General features: G+C 38.9%; 2 protein-coding genes across 2 annotated transcripts in view; one reads left to right on the top strand and one right to left on the bottom strand.

The window, feature by feature from the left end:
* The window catches only part of LOC129239505 (ras-related protein Rab-27A), a 116,569-nt gene extending 109,112 nt beyond the window's left edge, over nt 1–7,457 (bottom strand). The window contains exon 1 of the mRNA XM_054875025.1: nt 7,318–7,457. The gene's annotated coding sequence lies outside the window, so the exon portion shown is untranslated. The remainder of the gene's footprint in view (nt 1–7,317) is intronic.
* LOC129239504 (targeting protein for Xklp2) overlaps nt 1–21,796 on the top strand; it is an 84,871-nt gene that overhangs the window by 25,691 nt on the left and 37,384 nt on the right. The gene's annotated exons all lie outside the window — the stretch shown is intronic.

The raw sequence follows: 21,796 nt of genomic DNA on the forward strand, positions 1-21,796 counted from the left end.
GAAACAGATTGGAGCCTTTAGTGACAGTCAGGCTGCACTAAAGGCTCGGGAGAACACAAAGCAAACCTCAAATATTGTTCGAGAATGTAAGAAGAAACTTAAGTCTGTTGCAATTTCAAGCCGTTTCTATACCTGTTGCGGTCAGCCTATTAGCGATGTGTTAATTCTCATAGCTAACAGGCTGAGGTGTGGCTTTTAGCCGCCTCTTATGACAGATATCCATTACCGCGAGGAAATTCTAGCCACCTAAGTCGCTGGGTGTATAGTTTTAATACGAGGGTCATTTGAAAAGTTCGTGCAAAGTCAGAGAGATGACATTACTGGCGCGTATCGTGATTATGTTTAGTTTGTAGCATCTCTTGGAAGAACACACACTAAGTTCCAGCCAGATTGTTCTATTTCTTTATGTTTCGCATTCGATTGAATCGAGGAAGTCGAGTGATTTTCAAAAAAACCTTTTCCATCACGACAACGCACTAGCTTGCGCTTCAGCCGACGTGGTCGCTGGAGAAATGGAAATATGGTTCCAACTCCTTTCACATCCACCCTACTCTCCAGACTGGTCTCTCTCGGCTGCCTCTAACTACCTCTTTTTCCCCAAGAGAAAGAAGAACCTGATGAAATGGCTGGTGGGAAACAGATTTTATTCAAACGAGGAGGTGATTGCAGAAACCAATGGTAACTGACGTTCCCCCGACATTTGCCTTGGATTTATATCCGTATTGATTTATATCCCCGTTTGGGCTTTGCACAACCTAACCAGACCTATGAGCTTCACATCAGCTCAGCGCTGGGCAAGTACGCGAACGTGTAAGATCCCGAAATCCATCTGACCACGTTTGGGTCGGAGGCGTTCGAGGGATATTCTGAGGATGACAAAATCTCAGCTCTCAAACTTTGTGGGCATCCCCACTATCCGCGGGGTATACATGCCGTGAGACTCGAAATTACTTCGCGTCCTTTCTGCATCAGCTGTATGAAGGATGAGGTGGAATCATCTCAGCACCTGCTCCTTAGCTGCCCGCTCTCGTAAGACTAAGGTTTAAGCATCTTGGTTTTCACTTCTCTTCTGCGCCTGCTGACATAGCAGGCGTTGATATCGAAAATCTGATGGACTTCATCAGCAGCATAAAGAGGCTAATACAACCGCAAATTAGTCACCGTTCATAGTCCACGAATACTCATCGATTTTCCTTCACTTTTTTCTCCCCTTGCAATGGTATCACAAAGGATGAACCGAACTTCTTTCGTCCAAGTGGGCCCACTCTCTGGGCAACCATTACAACCTAACCGTACCTAACATATATCCCTGTACACGTATTGGGAAAGAATATGCTGCTACAATAACAACAACAACAACAACAAGAAACGAATTCCTATTTTTCAGACTTGGACAAATCCTATTAGTCGCTAGGGATCACCAAACTAGAACAGCGTTGGATGGAGTGTGTAAGCCTAAGAGACTATGTCGAAAAATACAAAAACGTTTACCCCAAAAAAGTAAGTGGTTTTTTTTCTGCACGGACTTTTCGAACGACACTCGTAAATAGGATTAAAACTAAGATTAAGATTCCTAAATTTGATCATTTCCACAGACAAATATCGACGCGACTTTTGTTTTACTAATTTCAAAATAAAAAATGCGCCTTTTTTCTCTTCCCTCATAGAAAAATTTTTAGGGGAGTCCTATTCACTGACTACATCGTCCCGATGGTAACTTTCAATAGGAATTTTGCCACTCTCTTTCCATCTAAGGAAGAATGGAATAAGGGATTCTGTCTAAACAACTTCAACACTGCAGTCTATACAGATGACAGTAAAACGGATTGTGGTGTTGGAGCTGGTATATATTCTCATAGCCTTAGAACTGAAAAATCTGTGCGTCTCCTTAATACCAGCAGTGTCTTCCAGGCGGAAGTACTGGTAATTGGGGAAGCTTGTACGCTACTAATCACGGATTTCTCTTTTAAGGGCAACATCGCTATTCTTTCGCCAAGCTGCAATCCAGGCACTAAATGCGGCTATAACAACCTCTAAAGTGGTGGAGCAAAGTAGGAATAGCCAGGGTGCCCGGACACCGGAACATAGAAGATAACGAAAAAGCCGATGAACTGGCAAGAGGGGGATCTGCCATGAATAGCGTTCTTGCAGTACCGGTATCACACCATTAAGTGCGGTCAAGAATGCAATTTCCCTAAAATTGCAGATTGTAGATGGAGAGGCCAGACGAAATGCAAAATCAGAAGGACGTTATGGCCCACCTACAACCTCAAGCAATCGTTGACATTAATAAACATGAAACGACGGGACGCCTATAGACTAACGGCAGTCATAACTGGCTTCTGGTCAATCGAAGAACAAGCCGCCAAAATGGGCATACCTCACATCTGTCAAGTTGTAAACAGCCGGAGAAAAAGGAAACAATCTTCCATTTCCTCTGTGAATGCCCTGCCCTATGCAAAGACAGAATGTCAACCCTGGGCAAACCGCTGTTCGAGAGTCTCGGGCAGCTGTCTGGCTTAGACGTCAACAACCTAATAAGGTTCCTAAACCGCACAGACTGGATATAGTCTTGCTATGAATTACTGTTGAACAAGTTGGTAACGAGGATGTGGCAGCAAAATGGTGCGGACGCGCTAATTGGATTCTGGATGAATCACCACTCTAACCAACCAACCAACCTATTCACTATTCGGTCCTTCCACTTTTTGTGGACAATCCTAGTATACATACAAATGCATGTTGAAATGTTGAATGGAAAATATAAACATTTCTCTTTTTATGCTCATCAACGTAAGTACAACCAGCGAAAGGTGAGCGAGTTTCCAACTTTTTTCATTTTAATTAATCAAAGAAGTTTTCTTTCGCAAAAAAAAAACAAAACTCAAACGTCCAAAGAATAGTAAAAACCATAATAACCAAGGAGGTAAGAAGGTGGGTAAGGACATGAAAAAGAAAAAAGAAGAGAAGAAGCAAAGATGGACCAAAAAGATAGATGAATGGAAATGTTGTTGTACATTCAACAAATCATTGAAATAACTCAACAAAAACAATGCTCAGTTCAGCAAAAAAGGCATTTTGACAATCAACGCGAGTTTCGATTCCTGAAATGGTTTCTTTCTAAGCTATCGAAACAACACCGATCTAGAAATCTGTAACTTTTTTCTGTGCGTCCTTTCATAAGGTTCGCTTTGAATTGGAAGCATCAGGCGGCTATGAAAAATCTGTTGCGAAACGCAAAAACCACGAGGAACGTTCCGACATTGTCCGATCTACAGAAATTATTCATAAAGTGCGAGAACAGCGAGTTATCCGATCAAAACGCCTTCTAAACAAAATTAAACACCCTGAAGTGCCTGAACATATTATGGTTTTTTACTGACGAAAAAAATTTTGATCAAGACCAAAAGACCAACCGCAGAAATGTCAGACGGCTATGTTGCAATCCCATAGAGATTTCTTTTGTCATGCACACGAAGTTTGCAGCCACTGTTATGAATTTAGGTGTTGTGAACAACAAAGGACATACCATGCCAGCACACTTCTTTGCTCAAGGATTTCGAGAGAATTCTGCTGCATATATCGCGGTTGTTCAGAGAGTTGTGAAAACTTGGAATGTTAGTGTACTCGCTGACAGCCCATCCATCTTTCAGCAAGGCTCTGCTCTATCACACGAAGCGATGGCGATATAAAATTGAATGACTGAAAATTTCCATGACCACATAATACCGAATTTATGGGTGCTTAACTCCCCAGCCCTTAATCCGCTGAATTACTACGAATGAAGTGCTGTAGAGGGTCAACACCAATAAGCAACCTCAAAACACAATTCCTCTTTAAAGGCTGCAATTAATGCACCGTTATGGCCAATATGAGTAAGGCGCATTTGATTCGGGCATGCAATCGGAACGGGACCCGGATGGTAGAGGTTATTGCAGCTTCTTCTTCTGCCTTAACCTAGCCTTATCCTGTTTTGGGTCGGCTCTCCAACTGGCGCCGGTTAGCAAGAGAATGAAACGACCGACGCGCTTTGTTATACTCGGCCAAATTAGCTTCAGTCGCGTCAATTAAGAAGTAGAAGATACGTACTTTAAGATAAATACTGCTCCTAAGGAAAACGTTTGCGGTTTAGGTAAAAAACCTAGGGAAGGCCTGTTTAGAGATCCTTGAAGAATAGAATAAATCTTCCCGCTAAATTTCGCAGCTGTATCTGTACCGGATGCGGCCGCCGTAGCCGAATGGACTGGTGCGTGACTACCATTCGGAATTCACAGAGAGAACGTGGGTTCGAATCTCGGTGAAACACCAAAATAAAGAAAAAGTTTTTTCTAACAGCGGTCGCCCCTTGGCAGCCAATGACAAACCTCCGAGTGTATTTCTGCCATGAAAAAGCTCCTCATAAAAATATCTGCCGTTCGGTTTCGGCTTAAAACTGTAGGCCCCTCCATTCCATTCCAAAGAAGTTTGGTCCATCCTCTGTGATACCATTGCAAGAGGGTAAAAAGAGGTGAAAGAAAAAAGGACGATAGGGCGAAAGGAAAAGGGGTGGGGAGGGTTGAGTGTTTGTGGACTATGAACGGCGACTAGTTTGCGGTTGTATTAACCTCTTTATGCTGCTGATGAATGTCATCAGATTTTTGTTGTCAAGACCTGCTATATCAGCAGGCGCAGAAAAGAAGTGACAACCAATATACTTGAATCTTAGTCCCGCGAGGAGCAGGTGCTGAGATTATTGCACCTCATCCTCCATGCAGCAAAACGGACTCGAAGTAATTCCGAGTTTCACGGCATGTATACCCCGCGGATAGTGCCCCGTGAGGACGCACGCCACAAATAGGAGGAGGAGCTCGGCCAAACACCCAAAAAGGGTGTACGCGCCAATTAATAAATATATATTTATATAGCTGTACCAGGATAGCCGCCGTTCACTGTCAAAGTTCCAGAGCAGCTATCGAGACCCTCTTTATACTATTAAAATAGTTATAATAAACTTATAAGCAGGGGAAAGTAAAGCAAAAGGAAATACAGAAACTCGAGCTATGAATAAAACTTAACACTTTCTCAAAAATATCACAGCTTTATAAGTAAAGGGTGATCAGATTGGAGGTAAATACTTTTTCCAATACGGGTTTTATGACAGATCACGCGTGACTACTATCAAACTAAATACATAATTTTTTTCAGTATTCATTGACATTTCCTTATTGAAAGACTTACGCCTCAACAACGTTTACAAATCGTAAGAAAATCGACGCTCTGTGAGAAGAAGGGAATGGCGAACGCTATCGCACCATTACTCGTATAAATGAATTTTTGAAGCCCGTGTTTAAGTTAGATTAGGTTGACCTGGCTAGCTGAAAGCCATCACATAGACCTATTGGTCCTTAGTGGTACCATATGGAGCTTGACCCTTACGTTTCCTTGTAGTAGGTTTCTTGTTTTGCGAATCTAAGTAAGCTCTGAAGCTCTAACCCCGAGAGACATTCTAGCCACTCATATTGTAGAGCTCCAAAACATTTCATTCGGGTTCTAGCTAATGCAGGACAAGAACATAGAAGGTGTTCCAGAGTTTTCCACTCTTCTAGTTCATTGCAAAATCTGCAGGTATCATTGTTTGCAATTCCCATCTTGTATGCGTGTGCCGCTAACAAATTGTGGCCTGTCAGTATATCTACGATGATTCTGCTTTCCTTTCTAGGCAGGGCTAGTACGAATGTGGAATATTTATCTGCATTCTGTGTACACATGATTTTCGAAGTTTTGCAAGTGGCTAGGATGGATGGACATTGAGCACGATTACACTGGCGCAATGTGTCATACCAGCGAGAGTTGTCTCTACTACAATCTCCAGAAGCCCGTGATTGATATCCACAATATTTGGTTCCAACAAGACGACGCTACTTGCCATACAGTCCGTGAAACAATGGATTTGATGAGTCGTCGTTTTGGTGAGCAATTTATTACTCGTCTCGAACGAGTGGATTGACCACCAAGATCTTGTGCTACCACATCTTTGGACTTTTGACTTTTATTTTTGGGGTTACGTGAAATCTAAATGCTTTGTGGATAAACCGGCAACGATTGAGGCATTGGAAGCCAACATTACCAAAGTTATTCAGAGGATACCGACCGAAGTCCTTCAGCGAGTCGCGAGTCATTCAAAATTGGTGCTTACGGATGGCCGAATTACGGCGCAGCTACGGCCAACATTTGAAATTGATTATCTTAAAAAAATAAATGTCATGAATGGTTCTATTCAAAAATAATAAAGGTTACACATTTAATTTGAATCTTCGTTGTTTATTTCAACTTAAAATTCGATACCTCGAAATTGTTCACCCTTTATATGCATATTTTTGTTGCTGCTAATTTAGTGAGTTTATTTATAGAAATACAAAAATTCCTATTACCCATTACGAAACACCTGGATCATGGCGCTTCAATGCACTTCTTAACAAGCACTAAATTCTTATTCAAATTCATTTCATTAACTTTGTTTACAGCAACTCAATGCATTAGAAACTCGCCTTAAACTATGCTAAAAAGAGTAGCAGCAAGGACTGAGTTATTTGTAAACTCATCCTTCGCCAGTATGTTGTTTTTGTTTTTTGCTGTTACAACAACAACAGCAATATACTGCGGAAGGATGAGTTTACAAACATGAACACCCCACTAACATCGATACCTGTCAAGGATTATGAATCCGCAAGCAATTTTTTCTTATTGTGTTAACCGTTACACACTGTTAGCTGTACATGTGTTCGCGCTGTTGTGACCACTTCAAGCATCTGAGTTCAATCAATACTGTGGTCATTCGCTGTATTTGTCGCTATCCCTGTCCCTTTCACTGTCCCTGTCCCTTTTCCTATAACGAGGCGAGTGTCCATCCTTCAATAATTTGCAAAAAGCTCACATTAATAACTGTGCATGTGCTTGTATGTAAGCATCTTCTGCGGCCGCCGTAGTGCTGTGTGCGTGACTAATATGCATTTGCTACTGGGTTCGTTGGAAAGGGGCAAGAAAGGAAGGGTTCTCCCCATATAACCGCTATGAAAAAACTCCTCAAAAGAAAACAACTACCGTTCAGAACCAGTATGAAGTTGAAGAGCCCTACATTTGTTGGACAACATCAAGGCGAACACCACAAACTGCAGATGAAGCGCGGCCAAACACCCAACAAAGGTTGTAAGCGCCAATTGTATGTGTATGTATTTGTGTATGCACAACTCGTTTACAAATTCTTATCACCACTAAGGAATTTCAATTTCTTTGTATATATTTTTGTTTTTTTTTTCGTATTTTTTACTTATAACTCACACACTCGCTCTGCAACGATAAACAGTTTTGCCGCGCTTTTTGTCGTACTGTTCTTTATTCCATTCTTTAGTCAATAAATTTGCGCAACAGCGGTGGCTCTTACTCACGCGAAAGACACTTTCCGACAACCTGTTTGAATCCTGCCGCTGTTATCAGTCAACTGAAGTGAGTTATAACTTCGTGTGGTTGCTCAAGCAGTCAAGCCACTAAAAACAAGCTATCAGCTGAGTGGCAGAGAAGTAAGCTTTTCGCTTTTCTGTTAACCAAAAAGCTTTTCCGATTTTTTCAGACCTACTTATGTGCATGTGGATGTATGCGTCGCTGTCGTTCTGTTGCCTTATCATTTCTGTAGCAAAAAATAGACAATAGCGCGCATTGCTTACATCTACATACACCAACCGAGCAAAAGTCGTTGAAAATGGCGAAACTGTAAAATAAACCTGCAATAATAACTACTTCGAATCTGACTTAAATTTCAACTAAATTCTAAATTAATTTAAAAAATGAATCTGGAGTCGAAATTTTCCAATATACAGTCGACTCTCGTTAATTCGAAATTCGAGGGACTCTTAAAATATTACGAATTATCGAGTGTTTGAAATACATATTAAATGGTTCGAAATTTTTGAGAGAAAATAAATAAAACTTCGGATTATCAAGTATTTTTATTTAACTGCTATTGTTTTACATATTCATAATTCACACAAGGAGAAAAGTGCCTGATATTCTGTTTCATCAGTTTCGATTTGTAGATAAAAGCTTTGTATTTTATCCAATGAGCCTCTTGCTACCTTAACTGATACCTCTATCAAAGATTCTGATGTATCGTCTTGATCTCCATCGTTGCTCTTTTCATTCGTATCTGTCGCAAATAAAATTTCGCCATCGTTTAGTGATCCTGAGACAGCAACATCTTCATCTACTTGAACACAGCTACAAAAACTCACACCCCTGATGTCAACTACTGGTAAAGTAAGATCGGATATTGTGGACTCTTCGGGTCTGTATTTTTCATAATAACGAACATGCACTAGAAAGATTGATTATGAACTTCAATATTCCTATAACGGATGTTTTACGCTGTTCGGCTTTTGAATTGGACTCTTTTGATGAGCTGTTGATCAAAATATTTTGTGAAGTGCAGTCGATTTGTTTTTCAGTGGCGTGTAATATTAATGGTATTTTTTAGCAAGTGATTATTTTTAGAGTGTGGAAGTTCAGATAGAATTATTAAACTATTCTGGATTTTTTAATGCGGTAAGAAACTCTTTTTAAATCATTTAAACAAAAGTTTGTAATACTTTTTTCTTGTAAGTGGTACAGTGGCTAATGTGGGCTAGTCAGCGTCGGGTATTGTGAACTAGTAGCCCACATTACTCTCTTAGTATTTTCCTAATTCTCGTTAATTTTCTTGTTTTGTATTTCCCAATTATACATATTTAGGCATGCCAAAAATGGAGAAATAGGGAAATGAGACCCTGGTATGATGAAAAAAGCCGTTGTAGCTGTTAGGAATGAGGAGATGGGCACACTTTTTGCATCAAAGACTTTTGATATGCCGCGTTTTACATTGCAAAGAATGCCAAAGAGTTATGTATCCTCTAGCCTGCTTTTAAAAACCCCACTTGAACGTAAGCCAATACTGGACGAAGCCACAGAAAAATACCTTGTAAAATATACATTAGAAATGAAATCAAGACTTTGCGGCCTCACAAGAAACGATATTTGTTCCCTGACGTTTCAATTGACGAAATTGCCAAAGTGTCAAACAAATTTTCGGTCCTTAAGCAATTTGCAGGGAAAACTTGGCTGCATGGATTCCTGCGCAGTCACAAAAAATTAGCTTAGTTTTCGCTCTCCAACGGCAACGTCTTTTAATAGAGCAATGGGTTCACAAAAGAAAATGTAAAGATGTTTTTCGATTTACTTGATTAAGAATATGAGAAACACGAAATTCCACCATCTGGTATACAGAATGTGGATTTAAATTTACCTAAGTTTAATAATTTTTTTTTCAAATAGTCAACCAAGAAGGTCACTAATTAAAATAAAAAAAATATATGAATAAATGCATTGGCCTATTATTAACTCTTACAATTGTTCTTGGTGATTTTATCTAGTTATCTAGTGGCCCACTTTACCCGAATACCCTGGGCCACATTACCCACCATTTTTCTTTTCATCAACTTTTAAGGTGGTTTCAGTTTTTCTATATTATCAGACGAAAACGATTCTATTAGGGTGTATTTTGTAATAAAATGTAAAGATAACTCAATATCTGTTAGAAAGAAATTAAAATCGCTTTTTCATTACGATTATTTTGGCAGAAATTAATATCAAGGTAAAATGCTGCCCACAATGCCCGACTTTACTCCCGCATTGATGGTTCTTCATCATCCATAATTATTTGCGAATTCTCCTGATCTTCTTTTACGAAACTCGAATTTTTGGAGGAGTTTCGAATCGTTAGGCGTGTTACAGCTCTCCCTGCCTTGTCCATCAGTAAAATAGCTGTCAGAACCGTGATATTCGTAGTTAACTGCTTATCAAGAGATTCCAAAACGATCTTAACAATTTCTTTGTGATACAACGTCTTTAAATTATGGATGATCCCTTGGTCCAATGGTTGCAGTTTGGAAGTTATATTCTACGTAGTTCTACGTTAGACAATGCAATGCAGTGCAATTGTCTAAAAATAGTAAAAAAAATTGTCTCTTTTGCCGCTTCATTTTTCCATTAACTGTTAAAAACCAATTGTTAAAAAGTTCTGTTGTCATCCGAGCTTTTTTGTTAGTACAGCAATCAGCAGGAGACGATTTCACTCCTTTAAAACATCGCGGTTTCATTGCTTTCCCTATTACTAAGGGCTTAGGTTTTTCCGATCAATTCATATTTACTGCAAGTAGAACTGTCAACCTCTCTTTACTATGTTTTCCCCCATGACACTATTCACCTTTAAAAGTAAGCGTCTTGTCCGGTAAGCATTTGAAAAATAGGCCAGTATTGAAAACGTCTAAGGCATCACAGTTTTCAATCAGTGTCTTCAATTTACCATGCCCATCTGAGCAATCAGCATCATTAACAGTTCCATTTTCTCAACAAATTTTTTTAAACACGACTCCATTTTTCTTTTTGAAATTTGTAAGTCACCCTTCACTTGCCGCAAAGTTTTGTATGTTTAGAGTCTAAACCAAATGACCAGGCTTTCTTCCAGATGAGGGAATTCACCTTTAGTTGTTCTTTTCCGTGCTCGAGCAGCTTGAGCAGCAGTAACTTTCTCCTTGTTCTTTATTATGGTTGAGAGAGTACTGCGATGAATCTTAAATTCTTTTGCAACATCGCTTTTCTTCTCACCTCCTTCTACTATTTTAATTAATTTCTTCTTTTCAGCAATCGTCAAACATTTATACATTTTAGGACTCATATTTAATACAAATTTTTAATCTGTATACCAACGAAGCGATTCGTGCGGAAGCGTGCGTCAAAATGGGCCTATGTTTTATGCGCACAGTAAAGGTATTTTTAGAAGAGTTCCAAAATTCAAAGTTCTTACTAACACACGAAGAAACTTTGCAAATTTGAATTGTCGAATGTTTGACCATATGAGTTCGAATTACGGCGTCGTAGCAATGATTTTTTCATTCGAATTACAAAGTGCATAAAAATGTATGAACATAATTCGAAATATAAAGAGATTTTGTAGGGGACTCTTAATAAGTTGAAATTATGAGAGATTCGAAATATCGCAGGTTTGAATTACCGAGAGTCGTTTCCGAAATAAAAAAAAAGTGATCGAATCTCTTCAAAATCGCGTTTTTTGATCCTTTTTGAAGATTACTCCGCTGAAAGTATAATCTTTGCTCTTTTTGTCAAAATCCCTCCTTTGCTTTTTGAAAAATCAGAAACTTTTAATGTCACCAACGAAAATGTTCGTTAGCGTATCCTCAGTGCAGGCCGAATAGCCCGAGCAGACGGATAGAACTTGAAAGCGTTCTATAACCAGGCCATCTTATTTCAGTAACAAAGATTGCAATTGAATTTCTGATAATAACGAAGATTGGTATGGCCTCAAAATCTAGCTCTAAAATTAAAAAAAAAAAATTGTTAACACATGGGCAAAAAAGTCCCGGGCCTAGCCCACAGATAGCACTATTTTTATTGCACCCACCTGTTTTTCAGTTAGTACTAACCTTAAAAAGACGGATGTTATTTTGAAACTCCCTTCTTAGTTCTCTTACACATCTCATTTACTTATGATGCTTTCCATTTCAATTCAACCGGGCTATTCGGGTCATGTTCTTCGATTTCGATGTAACTCAAATATGTTGCTCTCTGGTCAAAATAATGAGACACGTATTTTTTTGTTCGCCCGAAAAAATTTTTTTTCAAGAGTTATCGGCAATTGTGTTTTTCGGCTCAAAATCGATTTTTTTTAATTATATAAGAAAATTTTTGTTTTAACTGCTCATAACTTAGTCAAAAATGAACCGATTTTAATAATTTTGGGTTCAAAATGATCGTCATTACTTACACGAGCGACTTAATGCAGAAAAAATTGCAAAAAAGTAGTTGACAATTTTTTATTTAGCAAAAAAGAAAAAAAATTGAGATTTTTTCGAAATTCAATATTTCAAAAAGTGTATTTTTTTTTTATGACTTTTTCTAAATCAAGAAGACACCTCAAACTTCAATTGAGCAGAATGCCCAGTAGCTAAAATGAGTTGTTTTTGAGTAATGAATTTTTGAGTAAAAAACCTGTTTCGCACTTTTTGTTTTTTGCAAAATAAAAAATTTTCAAATACTTTTTTGCAACTGTTTCTACATGAAATCGCTCGTGTAAGTAATGACGATCATTTTGAACCCAAAATTATTAAAATCGGTTCATTTTTGACTAAGTTATGAGCAGTTAAAACAAAAATTTTCTTATATAATTAAAAAAAATCGATTTTGAGCCGAAAAACACAATTGCCGATAACTCTTGAAAAAAAATTTTTTCGGGCGAACAAAAAAATACGTGTCTCATTATTTTGACCAGAGAGCAACATATTTGAGTTACATCGAAATCGAAGAACATGACCCGAATAGCCCGGTTGAATTGAAATGGAAAGCATCATAAGTAAATGAGATGTGTAAGAGAACTAAGAAGAGAGTTTCAAAATAGCCAGCGACAGTAAACCATAATTAAAAGTTAGGTTGGGTTAATGTAGAATACAGAGGAAATTATGGAAAGAAAGTAAAATATAAAAAATTAAATAAAACTCTACAACTACGTCAACTGAACATCTAATTGTATCATGCAATCCCCTGAAAATCGAGCAGCGCCACGGCGATATGCGTAAACTTCGTATTCTCGCAACGATGCTCACTGGGTATTTAACTACTCATTCAAGGATGCTCATGTCGATGTGTTTGCATGTGCACATCTATGTATGTAGGTGTGCACGAGCGTGCAGGTTTATTTATGTTTGACGGTAGCCTTGTGCTTGCAACAAGGTTATGCATAGCTGCAAAAACGCTGCTGGATGCATAAATGTGAATATGTGAATAGTTTTCAATTTGGTTTTTTACCTCTTATCAGCCATTGTTGCAGATTTGTGGTTCCATGTCCTTCAACCGTGGTCCTGGCCACAATGTTTTGCTGTATTCGTCGACCGTAAAGCTTTTTTTCGTGTTTTTAATTACGTGCTCGCTTGCAAATTTTTTTCACCTTTCATTGTCATTGTCATATCGCTTTATGCTTTTAGATATACAGATATACATTCTATACTATATATGGATGTATGTATGTTTTAGAAAATTGTAAATGTTTGCGGAATACGCCACAGTTGTCCATCAAAAAATGCTATAAATTATGGAATTAATGTGAGTGTTTCATGTGTTTCTTTGTTATCTCCGCAGTAATAAAGTTTTAGTTTTCTAAGGATCAAATAATTTATTAAAAGTAAGGCATTATAGATCTTACGTCCGAGTGCTGAAAAAAATCGTGTTGGAGGCTGAGATCATGCCATAAAAGCCAGCATTAGATGACAAAAACGTGAATGCGAGGTTGATATTCTGCAAAAAGTACCTACAAACACTGACGCCTGGAAAAGAGTGATATGATCTGATGAGACCCGTATTAACCAGTTTTAATCGGAAGGGAAACAGTATTACTAGCATCGGCCGCATGAAAAGCTGCAAAAGCATCAAGTAGAACAAATCCTTAGCGGTGGTAGCCTTATGGTGTGGGCCGGCTTCACGTAAAAATACAAATTAATCTAATATTAAAATCTTTATTGCAGAATAAAGTTAACTGATCAAGCTCGTTTTAGCTCGAACATTTTCGTAATAATATTTCTAATATTAGGAGTGTTGGTGATGCAAATATCGCAGGGCGACAATTTTCAGGTCATCGGCTCGGGCCCAAACCAAACCAATTGCAAATGAAAGTACTCATGTGGAATAGTAAAACCCCAACTGGGGTTTGGTGTACCGGGTCACAATTTTTTTGACAGTGTATTAAAGTTTCTGAATATTGATCAAATGCCATATTACATAATATGGTAAATCCAGTACAAATATTGATTCTTCTTAAATTTCGTCTAAGAAGACTTTTAGTAAAATTCAATGATACATTTTTTTGCAGAACATTTTAACCCCTTGAATCCCACCGTTATGTGACTATTTAACCCATTTTTTTCAAAAATTGTTCAAAAGCCCTCTTAAACTGGCTATTTAAGGGTTGAAATTGAAATTCGAAATTTGAAAAGGTCGAGCCAAGGAGCACCAGGAGATTTGGTGGCTCCTAAAACACTCAGGCTGAAAAGCCCGTTGTATTTAAAGCTCTGGAAAGGGGGTGGATAGTCAAGGAGGGAAGGAGAAAGGTATCAGAGAAAGAGACAGGAAAGAATAGAGACAGAGATAGAGACAGTTAGTCCTGTGAGAATTTTCCAGATTCTTTGGCAAATCTGTAAATATCCTCCAGTTTTAGAGAACGAATATTACTCATTCTCATGACATCGGAACCCAAAACTCGTAGCCGCGCTCTAGCAAAGGTAGGATACTCACAGAGAAAGAGCTCAGTGCGATCCGCCTCCTCCAAGCCCGACAGGTACATTGGGTCCTCAATGATTCCAATGGAGATCATAAGCTGACCCCATGGGTTGTGCCCTGTAATGATACCGACCATCAACCGAATGTCTTTTTTTCTAAGTTTTAGTAGAAAGTTTGACAGTTTTCTGTTGGGATTTGTCACTAAACACTTTGCAGTTCTGCAGGGCTCTAGACCGGACCAATGATCTTTATGCAAATGCCTACATAATCGCTGATTCAGTTCATGATTCCTGCGGAACTGATTCCGAAGAAAGGGTTAATATGTTCTACAAAAAGACTCTTCGGAAAATTTCACTGGGGGTTGTCGAAGACATTGAGCATCTATGGGTTAAACGTACTAGGAAAAATTTAGCAAACACGAATGTATGTGTTTCATGTATTCCATATCAAATAAAACTTTGACTTGTTTTTGGTCGGAAAAGAGCTGGGATTTGTAAAAAACACACTTTTAATTCATTTAGCTAGTGATACTGAATTTAAGTTTAGAGGCAGGGTTGAATGCGCTGTTTTTTCGGGGGGCATATTTTCGAACCGCTATCGCTGCCTACACCTTTTGATCACCAACAAATTTCAGCCAACGCTGCATCAAGAGATTTTCCCCTCTTATATCTAGTAAAAATAATACAAAATAATTCAATAAGAAAAGAATTGCTGTAGAATTGTATCGTTTTTTAAAGTCACCTTTTCTTCAAATGGCAAAGATACCTACTGATATCGTTCTCCATGCTCGTCAGATTCGGTGGCGAGTTGTCTACTAAATTCGTTCAAATAAAAATGCATAAAATGAATTTTGAGAGACATGTTGACTGGAAGCTTTTCGAATGCATCCAACTTAGTTTGGCGTACAGATTCTATAAGTAAAAACACTATCAGCTTGTCGTCAAAAAATGCCCATAACTGATTCCAAAACGCTCTTTTATGTGACATGATTGCATAAAAACTAATACATTTCATAGAAAACCGCACCAAAAAGTCTAAAAGTTGACGTAAAAATTCAGATGCTTCATCATTATAGCTAAAAATTCAATGATATTATTATTTTTTTTTTTTTGTGTCGATATTCTATTGCTTTAATATCATATTACTCTAAAAATTCTAATTTGGCATACCAACCCCGCCAATACCTTCAAGCATCAAGCCCTCACACCATCACAGGCCCAGCACAGGTGAATGTCAAGCTCACACCAAGGGTGCCAGTCAAAAAAATAGAAAAAAGAGGAGTGTTTTTACTTTTCATTTTATACAATGCTCGCGTATGCATTGGTATTTACACACACACATATATACATACACCCGTATCTTACGTGCATATCTATGATTGTCCAAGAGTACATCAGACTTCGACGTCTCATTCAAATCACCTTTACTTCATGTTTTTACAAAAAACAAAAAATATATTGTATTAATAATTAAATTTTTTACTATCTCGACTCCTGCTCAATCCTAAAACTTACCCTGCCAGAAAATCATAGTTTGGATAAATGATACGGAAATCTCTATATTTCAAAAGCTTCTTGTATTTTACAAAATATTTTTCCATTTGTTTTTAAAAGCTTTCTTGAAATATTCTACTGCTTTGGTCGTCACTGATTAGGTGATTAGATGGTTGAAGGTTCCAAAATTACCCATTTATGAAAGTGCCACCTTTGATGCACTTCGATTTACTGCAGGGTATGTACATCCGCATCAGGCTGTAAAGCTTCTAAGGCCATGGACAATAAGTTGGTACGCCGCCTAAGGAGCGGGCTCGACGTTGAGAGCAATAACCGCAATCACAGCAAAACATATGTAAGTATTTATGTAATGTTTTCAAATGTAAAAAAAAAAATTAAATTCATATGCACAAAAAAATACTTCCGCAATGAATAGCAGGGGTGCGGTTAGTCGTGCCATTTCGTCTACCTAAGGTGTTGAGTGGACTCTACTTTGTAAGTCAATTGCAAATTTATAACAAACGTAAATATACAAGGTGACGTCCAAAATAAACAAGACTGAGCTAAAATAGAAACGACAGGAGCTTTGTTTTGAGTGTTTCAAGTCATTGATCGGAATGCCCTTCAGGATGTCGGTAAAAGCCTTTTGGATGGCCCCTCATCATCATCATTAGCATTACAGTCTTGTGCAGACCATTGCTTCCACAACTACGGTTCTCCACTCCGATCGATTCTCTACTACTCCTTTCCAGTTTGTGATACCCATTTTCTGCAGGTCGGCTGTGACCTCATCTACGCAGCGTTTGTTTGGTCTCCCTCGACATCTCCGTCCAATTGGTTGTCTATGGAACGCTATATTGGCAGCTCTCCATTTGGGCATTCGGTACATGTGCCCCAGCCATCTGATTCGTTGACTTTTTATAAAGCGTATTGTGTTTCCATTACGTATCAATGTGTCTAGCTCATGATTGTATCTTATCCGATACGTTCCGTCATCTCGCCGGGAAGGACCATATATTGTTAGCAGTATCTTTCTTTCAAACCTTAGTATTTGGTCCATGTCTTTTGTTTTAAGTACCCATACCTCACTGCTGTATGTTAGTATGGGTCTTATAAGCGCTTTATACATTGCCATCTTTTGATCTCTTGATAGCAATCGGGACTTGAATAATTTTATGTGAGCAAGGAATGCTTTATTTGCCGCACTTACTCGGTCATTTATTGCCACGGAAGTGTCAGAATTACTGCTGATGAAAAAACCTAAGTATTTAAATTTGTCGACCTTCTGTATGTATTCACCATCTATTTCAATGTGTGCATCTTCACTCGGTTTCTTTGCGAAGTGCATATATTTCGTTTTATCTATGTTTACCCGTAGACCCACTTCTAAAGCTGTGTTTTTCAATCGCATATAAATTTTCTTAAGCTCATGTTCATTCTGTGCTATCACGACAATGTCATCGGCATAAGCTAACACTTGCGAGCTGCAATTAAAAATCGAATTGCCACATTTCAGTTTGCATACTACCTCATGTAGTAATAAATTAAAAATTGTCGCTGATAGTGAATCGCCTTGTTTTACACCTGATGAAATGCTGAATTCGTTGGTAACATCTCCATTTATCATAACCTTGGCATTAGTGTTTGATAGTGTCATCTGAATTAGTTTTATAATTTTTACCGGTATACCTTGTTTAAGCATTATGTCGTTCAGACAGTTTCTATTTGGATGGCCCCTACGGAGGCAAAACGTTTTCCTTTCATGGCCAAATGCAATTTTCCGAATGGGTAGAAGTAACAGGGAGCCATATCAGGCGAATACCGGCAGTGATTGATGGTTAAAATGACATTTCTAGTCAAAAAATGAGTCACAAGAGTAGATCGAGAGATGGTGCATTTCAGGGTCCGGCACTCGAAGTGTAACCAACTGAAAAGGCCATAAATTTAGTTTTGAAAATTACTTTTATTCAATTCAAAGTGAAAAATTTGTAAAAATAATACAAAATTAAGAATAAATTTATTTTTGCTCGATATGACCACCTCTTGCTTTGCCTTGGCCAAGAAACGAATCGCAAGCTGTACGAATGTGACTTCCAAGTATTTTGGCCCACTCGCGGACAATGGCTTTTTTCAGCGCCTCGAGACTGGTGAATCTTTTCGTTCGGACTTTACTCTCCAAAATGGCCCAAAGAGAATGATCCATCGGATTCGCGTCTGGTGAATTTGAAAGCCATTGTGTGGACGTTATGAAGTTCGAAACCTTGTTTTTTAGCCATTCTTGGTTCGCTCGAGCTTTGTGAGAGTTCTGAGTTCTGTTGAAACGTCCATGATCTGCCACCGCAATTCTTGTCTGCCCACGGCTTCAAAGCAACCTCCGAAGGAACTCCCTTGCTCTCTCAAGTTTCTTTTGTTGCTGCTTTGGTGTGAGAAATTGCGCCTTTTGGATCTTGTATAGCTTGACTTTAAGATAATTTTTCAGTGTGCGGCGGATGCTACGATCAGATACATATGTTCAGTTCTTTCGCCATTTGATTGGCACTTCGTCAGGGATTTCGCTCAAGTCACTTTTTGAACCATTTCACGTGACGTTGCAGTCTTTTGATGACCCCCACCATGACATTTCGCGGTGCTACCTGTATCATTGTGACGAGTGATGGTGCGATAAACAAAAGCTTTATTTAATTTAAGTTGCTCGAGCTCACGAACAATCGCTGGTTGTAATTTTCCAGCCAAATAAATGCCTCCTGATATCTCCCTTGAGCAGCCTTCACGAAAACTATTCTATGCTGCCGGTTTAGGAGCACAGTACAATGCTCAGCAAGCAATTCCTGCTGGGTTGTTACTCCCCAAATTACCGCTGCAGCCACTTACCAGAGCCTGAACCACCTCTCAAGCACATCAGGAGACATCTCTTCGACTATACTGACGAGACGCATGACTCAACCTAACTACAACTATTGGATCGGACAGTGTACAGACAGCCATCAAACGATTACACCAACAGCAGCGCAACACGTGGTACGACGCCGAGTGCCGCTATGCCACTGCAGTACAAGACGCAGCATACAAAGCCACACTGCGGTCGGCCGCAACGTTACAATAGGTGTTGTTTTGGGCTCAGTAGTAGTGAGAAGTAGAGCTCTCTCTCGCTGGACTAAACTGGCACTCTACCAATCGCTCATCATTTCATTCCAAATATATAGTGAAGAAGCATGGACGATGTTAACAACGGATGAAAGAGTTTTGAAAGCCTTCGAGAGAAAAATTCTACGTAAGATTTTTGGCCCACTCCGCGTTAATGAGGAGTATCGCGTACAGTGGAACAGCGAGTTGTGTGAACTATATAGGGACATGGACATAGTTCAACGTGTAAAAATACAGCGGCCGCACTGGCTTGGCCAAGACCCGCTCAAGCAAGGCGAATTTACGACACGGTACCCCAAAAAGGAAGGCGTGGAGGAGGAAGACCACATCTCCGTCGAAAAGACCAAGTGCTGCAGTACTTGTATTCACTCGAGATTTCCAACTGGCATCATCGAGCGCAAGACAGAAACAGCTGGCGCGCCATTTCGGATTCGGCCAAAACCGACACACGGTTATAACGCCACATAAGTAAGTAAGTCGATTTCCGAATGCGGTCATCGGAGTCCAACCACCCTCAGCTGCCTCGTGAGACCCGCGTAATTTTAGCTCAATTACGTTCGGGATATAGCAGGTTAAACTCTTACTTATCCAGAAACGACCCCGGCAGATGAGCTGCAACAACAACAACATTTCTCACGTAATGCCTTTAATATACAGGGAAACCACTGTCGTCCAAAGACCTGCGGAAATTTCAGCTTAAATATATAATATTAAATACCAATTAAAGATGACCGCCTTAACCGAATGGGTTGGTGCCTAACTACCATTCGGAAGCGCCCAGGTTAAATCTTCAGGCATGAATCACCCAATGCTAGGAAACGTTTTTTTCTAATACCGCTCGCCACTCCGCAGTCAATGGTAAACCTTTGAATCTAATTCTGCCATGAAAAAATGCCTCATAAAAAAATTTGTCGTTCGCAGTCGGCTTAAAACTGTAGGTCATTCCATTTTTGGACCAACAGCAAGACGCACACCACAAATAGGAGGAGGAGCTCGGCCAAACACCCAAAAAGGCTGTAAGCGGCAATTATACTAGTTTGGGAAAAAAGAAATCCATTATTTGTGCGTAAAATTTTGCCTAATTTGTACCAAATTTTTTCTTTGCAGACTTCCATTGTTAACACTCTGTAACTCACAACCTAATGGACCAAACAAAAAACAGCAAAATAATTTATTGTAATGTGAAATGTCACCTAGGCAAACGAGCATAAGCTTGAAATTGTTTGATCAATATTTTACGAGATATCTATAGGTACAGCTTTGTACCGAGTAAATAATAGGTTTCCTTTTCCCCTAACTACTAATATATACAAGGTGAAGTCCAAAATAATGAAGACTGGCGTCATAATAATATTTTTGATGGCACCATCTTTTTAATGAGTTACTGAGTTGGAAGTTACATCCCTGACTGACTTCCAATGAAAGCTTGGTGACATTCGGTTCAGTGGAAGCGAAGTTATTGCGTCTAAAGTGTCAGTATATTTGTGTCCTCTGCACAAAAATTAGTTTAGAATAAAGAGCTAATATCAAAATTTGTTGTAAAATCGAAACATTTGAATTGATGAAAAAAGTTTATGGCGATAATTGTCTATCTCGTGCCAGAGTTCATGAGTGGTTTACACGTTTCAGAGATGGTTGTGAGGACATACATGACAGGACAATGAACTTAAGGGCCGCCCAAAATCAGTAAATCACCGAAAACTCCATCGAAATTGTTGGTAAATTTATCAAAAATGAACCGAAATCATCGTTGAAATTCGTTGATCGTTGAGTTGAATATCCCCAAAATATCGATTTATCGCATTTTAAGTGATTTGTTTGCATTTGGGCTTACGAAATGTTTGTGCACGTTTCAATTCGCACAAGTGAACTGAGGACCAAAAACTGCTCAGAATTCATCAATCGAAAGGCTTCATTAAAGAGGCGAGAAAATTCGAGAACTTCCTTTAACAACATTGTAACTGGTGATGAAACTGGTTTTTCCAACATGAACCTGAAACTAAGCGTTAAAGTGCCGAATGGAGGGCCCCAAACGAGCCACCACCCAAAAAATCGCGTTTGGAGAAGTTAAAAATTGAGTCGATGCTCATTTTTTTAAGATTCCAAGGGAACTGTCCACAAGGAGTTCATGGCAATGGGCCAAACCATCAATGCAACTTTTTTATTTTGGCGTTTTGAAGCGTTTGTTGCATCGCATTCGTCGAATTGGCTCTCAATACTGCGAAGGAGGAAAGCACCAGCCATTGGATGATACAGGGTCCGGCACTCGAAGTGTAACCAACTTCAGACCGCTCGCGCAGCTGTTCCACGGGCATTTAGTTGGCTAAATGACAATCCAGAGTATTGCTTACAAGCGCCCGAAGCATTTTGCCGAGAATAAAGGCGAAAAAAGAAAATCAGTAATGGATTCAAAACGTAAAAGTGTGAAGCTTCCGTGAAGCTTTGTCTACTGTGAATCACTAGTGCTAGACGACCAAATAGTAGACCGGAGTGAAATACGTAAATTTTTTCAAATCATATCGTAATAGCAGGGAAAAGTTGCTACATATCAATACAAATTCAGGAAAAAAAAGAAATTTCAAATCGGTTAATATCTTCCGTTCGCGCATTGCATTTAAAATTTACAAATTTTATAATAAATTGAACAAATATTCGAAAAATTGTAAGAGGTGGAAATGATGTTAGATAAAGTTCATTTTTTGTAGACTATTACAACATCAGGTATAGTTTGAAAAGAAAAACGTCTACCGCTCTATCAAAGCCCCTACAGCCCCTGAAAAGAAGTGGAAAATGTCATTTTTTGTATAAAT

The sequence above is a fragment of the Anastrepha obliqua genome, chromosome 2 (assembly GCF_027943255.1).
Source record: "Anastrepha obliqua isolate idAnaObli1 chromosome 2, idAnaObli1_1.0, whole genome shotgun sequence".
Lineage (NCBI taxonomy): Eukaryota > Metazoa > Arthropoda > Insecta > Diptera > Tephritidae > Anastrepha > Anastrepha obliqua.